General features: G+C 34.8%; 1 protein-coding gene and 1 long non-coding RNA gene across 3 annotated transcripts in view; one reads left to right on the forward strand and one right to left on the reverse strand.

Moving 5' to 3' along the window:
- Window positions 1-7100: 7100 nt before the first annotated feature.
- Window positions 7101-9062, reverse strand: LOC127712153 (uncharacterized). The gene is made up of 2 exons (XR_007986972.1): window positions 8945-9062; window positions 7101-7237 (listed from the first exon to the last, which is right to left on the reverse strand). It is a non-coding gene; the product is annotated as an uncharacterized LOC127712153 (long non-coding RNA).
- A 3139-nt stretch (window positions 9063-12201) lies between these two features.
- The window catches only part of LOC127711055 (VWFA and cache domain-containing protein 1-like), a 46485-nt gene continuing 44902 nt past the window's right edge, over window positions 12202-13784 (forward strand). For both annotated transcript variants that reach the window (XM_052217011.1, XM_052217012.1), the window contains exon 1: window positions 12202-12307. The gene's annotated coding sequence lies outside the window, so the exon portion shown is untranslated. The remainder of the gene's footprint in view (window positions 12308-13784) is intronic.

Genomic DNA, 13784 nt, shown 5'->3' on the forward strand with positions numbered 1-13784 from the left:
ACTCACCAATAATGGACCTGGAAGATCCATTTGGGATGCAGGAACTACGGCGTTTGGAGAAATGCGTATGTAATATGTTTGGTGAAAACAATTATGGAGCGACAACTATCGAAAAAAAGTGTATACACTGCCCAGGAGCGGATCGATGATTTTATGTTAGGGTGGGGGTGTCGCAAACTAAAAATCTTTTGAGGTGAAATTATCGAAATATTCTTCTAGATTTGGTGCAATGTAGATATATCGGCAAGGGAAGCGTGGCGAGAAATATTTTGTGGTACAATTAGCAAGAAATTAAACTTTCAAGCTAAAATCGCCTTAATCCACCACTGACAACAATCTACAATCACCATAATTAACAAGAAATCTGTGAGCTTCTATTTTTTGAGACTACCCAGATATATTTACCAGAAAACGGGACTGAGGACAAGTAGAATAGTGACAGACCTCAATATTAATCCGGAGTAAACAAGCTGACCCTCCATATAAAAACAAAATCAAGGGAATGTTATGTCAATGGTTGCTGGGAAAACTGGTGTTACAGTCATATTAGTCAATCGAATATATTCGGGGGAAAAAGAAGTAATGACGTAATAGATTTGTATGCTTGCAAATGCAATACCGGAATCCTAGCGGATTCTCCGGACCAAATATCAAGTGACTGACTGACGGATGGACGGACAGAGGTGAAACAATATGTTTCCGCGAAGAGCCTCTGAGGTATGATGGCAAGGTCTCCTACAAACTTAGAAAAATCAACAACAATCTCCTACATGTGTAACATCCCTAACTGACGCCCTAAGGGATTCATATTGCATATATGAGTTTATAAAGCTACAGTTATAAAGCTGCAATCCCAACAGAAAGTGAAGATAATGCGAACATTTTTTTTATTCTCTACAGTGCCCGTAATAATGACTATATATCTATTGAATGATTCAAGTTTTATTAAGCCAATGGATTTAATAGTAACATTCGTCTAGGATATTTCCTAGCATACACGTCCAGAACAGCTTAGATGTCAATGGCAATATCCTTGTTGACAAACAGCAGAACTAAGGCATTAAATCGATCCTCACTCATAGAACTCCTGAAAGAATTCTTCACAAATCGGAGAGAAGAGTTTGCTCTCTTTACTGAACTGGCCGTTACGGATGTTAGTAATAACAAATTCAAGACCTTTGTAATGTTCGGGAACAACAATGGGCATACCCTGCTGTCAACAAGAGTGTCTTTGATGTTATTAGGTTTTTCCGTCTGTGAAGACCATTGCCTTTGCCACAAATTAAATTCTTGTTCAAAGCTTGAAGACATTGGAAAATCATCTTGGTAAACCATCAAAAGATCGTCTAAAACCTCTCTGTTGGTATGCTCTAAATGACCCGGTATCAAAGCCATCGCTTTAACTACATTCTGAGATAGACTACTAAATCGACTACTGTACTTCTGGATCAAAGCATCAATATATGGCAAATATACAGCCCTTTTGTAGTAGACTTGTGGAGTATCTCCCGGAACGTTACTTCGCTGAGTCTGTCTACCATAGCGGCGGGGTATAACAAGTTCGGTATCTGCTAATTCGGCCATCTGATCATCTTTTTGATAAACATTATCAAAGTCTGTATCATTTCCTCTTGCAACACGTTCTTAATGTTATCTACCATTGAGTAACCTTGAAGTAAGTCTAATGCAGTGCCTTGCAATTTCCTACTCAAACCATTCAAATAACCGTAAAAGTACATGGCAGTTTGGAAACATACAATAAAGGTTGTATCTGTAATACGCTTTAGAAGTCCATTAGACTCTGTTACGGCTTTGGTATCCCAACCTCTTTCTGTACCGATCGCTGATAGACAATCAATAATGGGTTGATACATTGCATTAAAAACTTGTATAGTAGTAAACTTCTCTACCCATCTCGTTTCACAATAGATTTTAAACTTGTCATTTTTGATTTTTTAATCCTCTTCCCTGGTGTTACACTTTACAGACGTCGACATCTTTTAGGAGAGTATCAAAAATATATCCCTAACTGTTTTAACGCATCCAGCTTAATATGGATTTCTTTTCCTTTGCTGCTTTTTCATAGCACTAGGTTCAAATCATGTGAACTGCCTTTGAAGAGTGTTCACGGAACTTGGCAGCACTACCATTATATTTCCCGACATGTTGCCGGCGCCGTCCATAGTTGGGACCTGCAAAGTTGAGTATCTAATCCAGCATTACTAAGAGACCCTATAAGTTTGCTTTCAATCTCTACTTCATATATGTATATATATATAAACATGATCAATTCTAATAAGCGCTCCTTTGGATGCCCATCGACAGTATAACGGATGATAAGACCCAGCTGCTCCCAATTACTGGAGTATGTTACTTCGTCACATTGTATTCCATAATACGGGCCAATAGCTTGTGCTATAACTTCGCTGACAATCTTGTTCTGTATGTAATCCCTTAAACACAACAGTAAGTTGTTTTGGAAGTTTAGGTAGCGTTTTTCTTACACGAGTTAAAATGTTTCTCTAGAATGGAATCACCAACGTCGACTCTGAAATTTAGCAATTCTTTGAAATTTCCTTTGTTGGTACTGCTTCCCTTATCAGTATTATCATCCCTGTGGCCACGCAAGGCAATACCTTGTCGATCGCAGAATACCTATGACTTAATTATGGACATGAGTATCTGACGGTTTCGCTCAATAATTGCTTGGTTTCCAGAAGTAAGTGTTGCATCAATTCTTAATTAAGGCTCACGTTGTGTAGTACGAAAAGCCTAAAGTTTTGTCATCGATGACTGATGATAGTGTGTTGTAGCATGCATTTTCAAATCTTCTTTTGTGTGGTTTAGTCGCTGTAGGGTTCTTGTATCAATTTGATGGGTCGTCGATGCGGTGAATCCGGAAACAAACGACAGGGCAAACAATAAAGACCATCTTGAGAAACGGAATATGATATAAAGTGAAAACGGAGAACCATTCTCGCACACATAATCTTTTAAAATTTCCAGACTTCTTTCTTTTATCCGCGTTATTTTTGGACGGGAACTTGAAGGAAATATGTGATTCTCTTTGACATCTGGAGCATCATGTCATGTAGATCACCTCAAACAGCAGCCTCACTACTCTACTGAGTTTGTGTATTTATATTATCAATAGGAACGTTGTCGTTCTCTTCATGGTCACAATGTTCATTTTTATTTTGCAGGTATTGAGTCACAGGTGTACTTTGTTCACTGCTTGTTGCTGCATTTTGTTCATTCACTTGTGAATCTACTTCAGCTTCGATCGAATGCTCTTGATCGTCGCCATATGGTGCATTCGGTGAGTGTACAGTATCTAGTGGAATACATGCTATAGAAGTTGTCTCGAATGGCATATCTAACAAATACAGCGAATCACATATTTCTCTGATATAAGTAACAAGCTAATCTAAGGAACGAAATCTAAGTACAACAGCTGTCCCACCTGGGACCGATTTTCCAGATTCTTCTCTGCTATGCGAGTCCATTACCAAGTACATCTGATCATCTGTCTTTTTTGTACCAATAGTACAATTTGGAAAGTTTCCAACTGTCATAAAACACATATCGGATTTTTCATAGCAGCGCTTAAGTGGTCCTCTGATACTAAAACACAAGGCATCTAAGTCGTCTACTGCATGGTCTGTTGATCCGCCTCTCGACTCTATAACATGGAAGTGTCAACTTCTTCCCGCTATATCAACGGTACTTGATATTTCATTTATAAGCATGTACCCACGATGCGTGCATATTGAGAGGTAAAAATATGTATCAAGCTGAAAAATATGGTCAACGTAAGATGGAGTAGATGGTTCGTGGGTGACAGATGCCATGAAACAAAGGGCGACACAAACGCATTGTCTTCCATTATCTACTAGCATACCTTGATTCTGTGTTCCTTTGCATACCAATCTAAAATCAAGACACCAGCACTTGTTGTAAACTTATCTATATAGTAATATCAGGTAATGTCTAAACTAAACCTTGAAAGACACGGTGCTGGTAGTTGTGACATAAAGAGATACAGGAACACCACAAAAAATAATTAACCCTTGTTTTGCACATCGGAAATGTGTCTAAGCCAACTGTACATGGTTTCAACGATGTGAAATGAAACCGGTTAACTTAAGAATTACTTTAACACTCAATAACACCAGCCCCTGCCCTACTTGGTTAAGACGATGGAAATGTGAAGAGTTGACAGATAGATGGGCGGACCGACGGACGCAAAGTGAGACGAGACAGATGACAATAGCTCACCTGACCAGAATTAGTATTTGCAAACGAAAATTTCTACTTTTACCAGCGATTTTAAATTGTCTTTTCATAATACCTGTTTTTAATTTTATTGATTTTCGGATGTCGTGGCGACTTAATATATTCTATTTTCGCCGTAAACCACTAAAATCAGAATGAGATGCTTTTACGAAGTTATGTTTATTTTCTTTGGATCCCATGTAATACGGGGGCCTTGAAAGTTTATGCATACTTCGGCAAATTTTTTAGGTTGCAAGTGAGAAATATATATAGACACAGAGATATTAAATAATGAAACAAATTAATAAACTAACCTTTCGCTTGAACCAGTATGTCTATCTTTCACTAAGAAAGAATCTAACCTGGACTGTTTTCTTGGCCGTGCGATGATGAAATAATCAATCCAACCGCGGGTAGGGCAAATTCACCTACTTCGTGGGAAAGTGAATGAGGGATGTTTCGGAACTTTGATTATAAAAAAATTGTTTATTAAAACCGCAGCTACAATGAAACAATTATTTTTACTTTAACTGCTAAAAGCCTATAATATTTGTCATCAAACGCAGCGTTTGACACCTTCCTTTGAAGTATATTTATAGAACTTGAATAAACCGTAGGTCAGTTGATTAGTAATCACGTTGATTATGTTAAACTTACTGTTTTATATACTTTGAATGTTAAAACGGATGGAATGCGACGACATTAATTTTCGTCGTCTCTTCAGATACTTTATTAAGCTGAGGATAACCCAGGCTTTGCAAATTTTAGGGGAGCGCACGCCCGCCACATCCCCGCCTGAATCCGCCCATGCTGTCCTTCTGCTTGTAGACAGTCTGAACACATTAAACTATGATACGCAAATTCATCACTTAAAAAACAGAGAAATGGATAACTTGCTACAATTTCCAGTGTTCGTGATGTAAAAATTATTGTTTTACCTCGTTGTCTATTTCCGGTACGGTCTGGTTAATCACCAAGGACGTTATATTTTGTTCTTGTCACTGATGCATAACTTGAACATGTTCATTTATCTTTTAGGCTCTAGCTGATTTATGGCTGTTCTAGGTGTATTCCTGATACAGAATTTTCGTGATTTGAAAAATAATAATAAAAATGGTGGCTTGAGCCTTGCTAACCAAACAGTTTTTTTTTTATATTTGTATTATATTCTTTATAATTTCTCTTCACACTTACGAACAAATGTTGAACGTACCTAATTTACTGAAATACAAATTTAAACAATTTAAAACTATTAATTTAAAAAGGGATAATGGAGGTGCAACGGTTTGTGTAATTGTTGGACATTCGTATCAATTATAAACTGAGTTATTTATTAATAGTAATAAAGAAGATATTTTGAATTTATTGTTGAAATGTCTACATAACATGAAATAGTTTTTTCAGTGTTTTCATTCTTTGCTGAAACTGTTGTTCTCTTTCCCATTACCTCAATTTTCTAATTAACTTTGTTTGGTCAAATCTCAGAGCACGATCTTTCATCTCTATTTATATCGAGGGTTGATTGGGGTATATGAATATTGTTATTCCTTGAATTTGAAACTCCTTGCTAATGTAAAAGAGAAGATAAAGATACCAAAAATACCTTATGCAGGGCGAGTCCTATGTTCTTTTATTAACAACTCTGTGAGCAGTCCGTATCCAGTTACTGGGCAAATTTATGTCCCCATAAAACATACAATAATTTTTCAGTTGTCACTTTATTCCGGCCGATCTCTGACTTGCAGAACCTAATTATTGTATTTATTTACAATTTTTTCTTGTCTTCTGATCGAAGGATACACGCTATTTGAATGCTAAAAATACACAAAATCCCAGTTATAACCCTAGTTTTGAAACATAGTGAAATGATACAAGACTTGACTGGAGTATTAAAATTTGGTAATCACTAGACTCCCCGGTTCTGGAGGTGATAGCCTACATGTATACCGCATTAGGGTGTGAGTTTTGCGTATGCGGGATGTACAAATACGCAGTCATGTCTAGTATAAGTGGTAACTTTTAATAAGATGCTTCTCTTTAGTTCCAGACAGATATTTGCTGTTCCTATAATTGAATCGATACAAATATTAACGTTAAAAGCGTAGAATATTGAATAAGGAAATGTGTTAACAATTTTTCAATAACAGGATATGAGAATTTTAGCAAAAGGTTTGTCATACTAGTAGTTAACCATTTCAAAACTTTCCCCCTCGATTTTTACGAATGTTGCTCTTTGAAAGTGAGCAACCGACGGTATTAGCCAACAAGTAGTCGTAAAGGAATTGCAAAACATATTTTATAAATCAGATTTGTATTATAAGATCCTGATTACAACGAATTCCTACCATTGTTTTTTTTTAATATTTCTGTGTTTATTTTCAAATGTCTGCGACATGGGTAATTGAAACAACCTGAAACAAATAATGACATTGGCGATCAGCTGAAATTGAATATTGTCTTTTTTACCACAAGTATGAACTCAACGCGTCATACTAGAATGTAATTAAAACGATAGTTTTATCTTATGTCTACAATTATTATTGTTACTTAATCATGTTAATAGCATGATTCATACTCGGAGTAACTGTACCTTTGGAAGGTGTCTCCCATGATCATAATTAAACATCTCCGTAAAATAAAAACAATAAAACAATAGCTGCATCCTTGATAAAAGAAATGAATAAAAATAAAACTTCAACCGATTTGATATGTGTAAAATCGTTCATATATAGTGGTTGTCACAGGAAAAGTTTTCTCCAACATGAATGTAGCTTATACAAATATCGAATAATTATAGGCCTTGATAAGAATATAAGAAACAATGATTAAAATGAAATCGGGAACTTTTTAATTCCTGAATCTAAAATTGGTGATCTATGCATATTTGCATTTCATCCATTTTCTGCGCGACTCGTGTAGATTAATTGCTAAGTAACTGGGAAACGTCTGTATGAAGCCTTTTCTGAAATAAATCGGAAGCAAATATCAGTGAAAAGTCGGCATTTCAGGAAATAAAGTTTTGGTTGAAAGGAATTTTAAATCTATTGATAAGATATACATCATGTTCATGATTATGACGGAATTGTCTAAAAGAGTGGTTTTTAACCTTGCAGCTGCAGTTATCGTTTCTCCAATCATTGATCACAATCAAAGTGCCCTCAATCAACGTCACCAGTGTCTGAGCAGAAAGTTGATGAACCAGGGGTATGTCAAAGAACGTCTCGTCCTTTTTCTAAAAAAATTCAGCGGAAGATACCAAGACCTTGTTGATAAATATTCCGTATCAACTTCACAAATAATACACGATGGTCTTGAAGTATAGATTCTAGGTACTGACGTTGTTTTTCATCTTAATAACGTGTTATAGTATTCTTTTATTTGTCTTTGTGAATATTACTTTTACTGCTTAGTCTATTTTTGGTAATATCCATTTGACGTGGCTCGGTACTTATACATCCCGTCATTGTGTTATTGTGATATGGTAAATTTTTGTATTCTTGTCTTTCAATTATGCTTATGTGCCTTGCCTATATGCTTTTTTGTGTTTCTTTGTTGACATATTTTTTGTTTTGATAGTGATTAAGATTATAACACAATGTTGACTGCTGTATCCCTATTTTTGACATTTTTACCTATTATGTCTGTTTGTTTTGTTCACACATCGTCGTCAATATAATGGAATTTTATGCGACTGTCATACAACTGAGAGGTTTAGCTAGCTATAAAACCAGGTTTAATCCAACATTTTCTACATAAGAAAATGCCTGTACCAAGTCAGGAATATGACAGTTGTTATCCATTCGTTTGATGTGTTTGAGCTTTTGATTTTGCGATTTGATTATGGACTTCCCGTTTTGAATTTCATCGGAGTTCGGTATTTTTGTTATTTTACACCTTCATATTGTAGGGCAACGTTTTTTTTTTTTGTGATAAAACGTTACTTGTAATAAAAAAAATGGATATTCTCCTTTAGGTATCCTTATCAATACAAATACATCTGAACTTTTTATGATATGAATATAAAAAGAACAATTTATTGATTCTGTATATTTTTTTAAATCATGATGAATTTAAAGTTTACCAATTACATATCTATTTTGACACATGTATCCGAGTTTAGAATTACCCGATGGGTGATTTATGCATATCAGGATCTCATCTGGAATCTTAGCAATTTTCTCTTTTGTAACTCCAAGGTTTGTCATGTTCTCTAACTTGATTTAAATAAGACTGTAGTATAACGTAAAGGTATGGCTAGGTACAAAGACCTAATATACATAAATTTCTAACATGATTTCAAATTCTATCGGATTTGACACTTCGACGGCTGTACAAATTTACGGGCGTCTCATTTAGTGCAGGATATGCTTACTCTTCTGAAGGACTTGATGTAAATGCCCACAGCGTTCTGTTCAGTGTTGTGGATTTTAAATGTGTCCTTTTATGTGTATATTGGGTGTATTTCTGTCTTCTTAAGTTTTGGATTCCATATGTCTTGTGATGTATTTTTTTTTTAATTTGAAATTCTGTATTTGTTCAAATATAGAGTTTATGCTTTTTTATTCTATAAAATGAGCTGTATCGACATTTATTTTACGACTAATCAGGCAGTTCAGTTCATTTGTTATTCCCAATAGGATACATATATATTATGATTATAAACTTATACCATTTTCTCTCTGTATCCTGACAAAACTCCTACTATTTTCTCACTGTATCCTATTTCCCATCACAGAAGTGTGAACCAGTGGATGATTTATTTCATCAACTGTATGTCGTCGAACTCTGAAACAAAGATACACATGTAACTATATTATACTTCATCATCTATGGTCCGTTTATTCATTTTTTTAGTTCGTGTCTTATCTATTTATAGTTGAAGCGAATTTCCCGTGTTTACCCTCATACATGTATGTATTATGGTGTATTATTTTAACCTTAACCTCAATCTATAACATTGGAAGGAGTTTCATATGAATGGTGTTACCCTTAATTATTTGTATAGTTTTTATTTGAACGCTTTTGAAAATCCTATGGTCAACCCACAATGTAAAATATAACTACATCATATATCAAGAATGCAATATAAATTTCTCGTGAACAATTGAGAAGTCAGGATAACTCGATGATTACAAGTAAGTACACGGCACTACCACTCAATATGTCCCTTTGGTCACAGGTAGTTCCCTAAGGACCATCGATGCATAAACCAAAGTTGACTTATTATCTTCAAGTTTTCTCAAGACCAGGTAAAAAGTTTGATATATCCCTAGCTTGTTCAAGCAATAAACAGAAGAGGGAGAGACCAATTGGACCCCATACGAGAATAATATAGAATGGCTAATACAAGTGTTGCATGTTTTAGTTTAATGTCTTACTCGTTAATTTTAGCTCACCTGGTCTTATGGCCAAGAGAGCTTTTCACATCACTTGGTATCCGTCGTTGTTAACAAAAATGTCTAAAACTACTAAACTAAATTTAACCAAATATGGCCACAAACATCATAAAGGTATTTAGTTTTTAAAATGTGTCCGATGACCCTGCTTGCCAACCAACATGGCCGACGTGGTTAAAATTGGAACATAGGGGTAAAATGCTAGTTTTGTTTTATCTTGAAAACCACTATGAATAGAGAAAATCTGACAGGAGCAGAATGTCGAGACCTACCTGCTATCCATTAACATCAAAACCTTTAGGATTGTTTGCCCTTAAATGTCAAACTTTTAGCTCATCTAGCCTAATGAGCTAAATGAGCCTTTATCATCACTTGGCGTCTGTCGTCCGTTAACTTTTACAAAAATCTTCTCCTCTGAAACTACTGGGCCACATTTACCCAAACTTGGCCACAATCATCATCAAGGTATCCACCTGTGACATCCTGGTCCCCACCTGTGACACACGTAAGGTTGCTCATGTTAGTTAAAACCCGCTAATAAGTCTAATTCGGTAGGTCATAATCGGGGAAAAGGGGACAGGATTGTTATTACGACGCCATGGCTAAAAATACAACATAGGGATAAAATGCAAGTTTTGTCTACTATTTTGAAAACCACTATGAATAGAGAAAATCTGACAGGAGCAGAATGTCGATATCTACCTGCTGTCCATTAACATCAAAACCCTCAGGAGTTATTGCCCTTAAATGTCAAATTGTTATCTCATTGGGTCCAATGGGCCAAGTGAGCTTTTCTCGTCACTTGGCGTCCGTCGTCCGTTAAATTTTACAAAAATCTTCTCCTCTGAAACTACTGGGCCACATTTAACCAAACTTGGCCACAATCATCATCAGGGTATCCACCTGTGACATCCTCCTCCACCTGTGACACACGTCAGGTTGCTCATGTTAGTAAAAACCCGCTCATAAGGCTAATTCGGTAGGTCATATTCGGGGAAAAAGGGGACAGGATTGGAATTACGACAGTTGGAACCTATCTGCCATCAGCTGTGAAACTGATATTCTATAACGGTCAACCAACTCGTGATGGCGTCCGTAACATTTACGACGTGGTTAAAATTGGAACATATGGGTAAAGTGCTAGTTTTGTTTGATATCTTGAAAACCACTATGAATGATTGTCCGACGACTCCTTATTGGAGCTATTGCCCATTAATGACGATTTTCACCATTTTTTTGCATTTTGCCTTATAAGATTAAAATTTTAATAGATAAATAGACAAATATTATCAGCAAGTTAACATCTACTAACAAGTCAAATTTTGCAGATATAGTTAGTAGACTATCACTCTTTTTAGGAGTGATTGCCCTTAAATGAGGATTTTTTTGTTTTGCCCTCTTTTGTGTTTTTAGCAAAAACTAAAGAAGATAGAGAGAAACTAAACAGACTAAATGATCAGAAATACAAGATCAACACAACAGAGATTTTTGTCATGAATTCTATTCTCGTCTATATTGTTGGAGAGTGTCCTTTGTTGAATATGTACATAGACCAGGGTGAGCCACACAGGCTCTTTAGAGCCTCTTGTTTAATATGATTATAAATTTAATGAATTATAAACAAACAGAGGTTATTTGACACATATGCATTTAGAGTAATTTTCAGGGTTTTGTTCAAATGACACTGAAATGTATCGTTCATTAGTAAATCATCATGACAGGCAGTCTGGCAGCATTTGTTCATTCTCAGTCATGGGTCAATAAGTTATGATTGTTTAAAAGAGTATAGTAATTTCGACTTGCCTAAAATATCAAATTCGATTTTTTCTCTATAAACTATCCTTTTTTTATGAAACCAGCAACGTGTGTAACGATTAGCCATCCACCCTTTTTAATAGAAATGTGCAGTTTTATGTACATGGCTACTCAACCTTCAATTAAATGAAAATAGACAGACCTCGGCAGTAAAAGGTTATGAAAATTGAAACAAACTTACCTCAAATTATATGAAATATCCATCTTTTCAATGTATTTTTTTTCAGTTTAATCATCACAAGGTACCCAAACAGCTGTTGATCACGAAGTATGACATAATGTCTTAGCCAAAACTTGGCGTCGATGAATCTATCTAACCAATCAGATGTTGCATAGTTTGGAACATGACGTCAGGTTTATATTTTGATGCAATCACCGAAATTCAGTGGAAATGTTTTTAAAAGTGAACTAACCTACATACATAGGTCGATTTGCACCTGTCACTGTAATGGTGATTCCCGCTTGTTAAATATATACATCATATTTTTCTTTATTTAAAGTTTAAAACCCAAATTAAGCAGTTAAGTTTAATCCTTTCGCCATTTTATCAAAATAGAAATTTATTAAAAGCTATTTAAATCTTGTATAAAAAAATTGGTTTTTATAGTTAGTGGTAACAAAGACCTCTTTTTCAATTGTCCTAAAACGGTATTTTACTAAATAAGGAAGAAAATGTTGTTTTTTTATATTGAATTTCTTAGAAATTGAATGAATACGTAATTTCGTTGAATCTTTAATGCAAACTAAACAACGCAATATCAAAAGGTTTTTGTTTGTGGAGTTTGATGATACCATAGGAATACTGCGAATAAATATTACTGGTAAGTTACTTTTTTTCATATTAACATTATAATCTGTGTAAATCAATGAAAGGTGCTGATAAAAACTTTTATCATGTAAATATTTGTTACTCATTATGGAATGTGTTCATTTGTTTTACGATGGAAGCCTAAAATTTAAAAAAAAATAGACTGTAATATAATAAAAATGATTTGGAAACATCGGGACAACAGAAAAACGAAAAAAATCTGTACAATATATACACTAAACAAAAGCGAAATGAGTAACGTTTGCCAGACTAAAATCAATCAGGAACCGGTATATCAAGATGACCTAATTGTCAATAAACTGGGATACAATTTATAACATTACAAACTAAGTTAACGCTAGAATGTGTTCTTTTTTTCAAGAATCCGTTGTCAACAGAAATTAACTTATATTATAAATGCACTCATCAGTCACATATAGACTCAAGAGATAACTTCGGTGAGTACAAGAGTCTATGACACTAGTTAATAAGTTTTAGCCTAAAACGGTCACTGTGGTTTTTAAAAAAAATACGTTCTTTTTAGATATATTCTTGTCCTGTTCAGACATCTGTCATGCAGTCAATCCAGTACTGTTTATTACCTTTTAAGACAATTCAGTATGTTGAGGTTTATTTTGTACATGTAAATAACAGCTACTGAAAAGTCTGAACATAGACTGAAAAATCTGAACATAGACTGAACAGATCTTAATTGACTACAAGCGATTTGTTTTAACAGTACTGAATTTACTGCAGCCTGCTTCAGGACTGATAAACTGACCATGAATCCATTAATTTGCAGTCTGTTGAGAACTAGTCAGATCAAAATGACCGTTTCATTTCTAAACATGTTTACTAATGAGACAAACGCGACGATTTAATTTTGAAAATATAAATTTTATACCCTGTTTTTTTTTTTTGGCTTTGGATTTCTTTTTGTCCGTAGCGGCGATTCGAACCAATGAGGCTTTTAAAGAGATTTATTTTGTATACCCTTGTGTTTACTTTTTTACTATAATTTGTACTTTATCGGGAAGGCATATTTGTCATGTTTTACTTTACTGTACTATCAACTACAAAAATGTGTTTTGTTGACGTCTTTGTTATACTTATTTGTATGTTTGCTTCTGTATTTTAATTCAGTTGTGTTGTATATCTTTGGTACATGTTTACAGAATTATGACGGCTGAATATCAATTATTGGCACATTAACCAAATATGCCAGATTGGGTTGATAACATTGTTCTGTCAATATAAGGTAACAATAACCAACTTTCATGCAAGAGGGAGGTTTAGCTGGCTATTAAACCAGCTTTAACTAACAATTTTCTTCAGAAAATACCTGTACAAAGTGAGGAATATGAAAGTTGATTCGAATTGTCCCACTGGTTGATATAATCGAGCGTTTGGTTACGTTGATTTTCCTTCTTTTGTTAAATTTCCTTGAAGTTCGGTATTTTTGCAAATACGTTTGTATACCCTCTTTACTC

Source organism: Mytilus californianus, unplaced genomic scaffold (genome assembly GCF_021869535.1).
Source record: "Mytilus californianus isolate M0D057914Y unplaced genomic scaffold, xbMytCali1.0.p SCAF_8, whole genome shotgun sequence".
Lineage (NCBI taxonomy): Eukaryota > Metazoa > Mollusca > Bivalvia > Mytilida > Mytilidae > Mytilus > Mytilus californianus.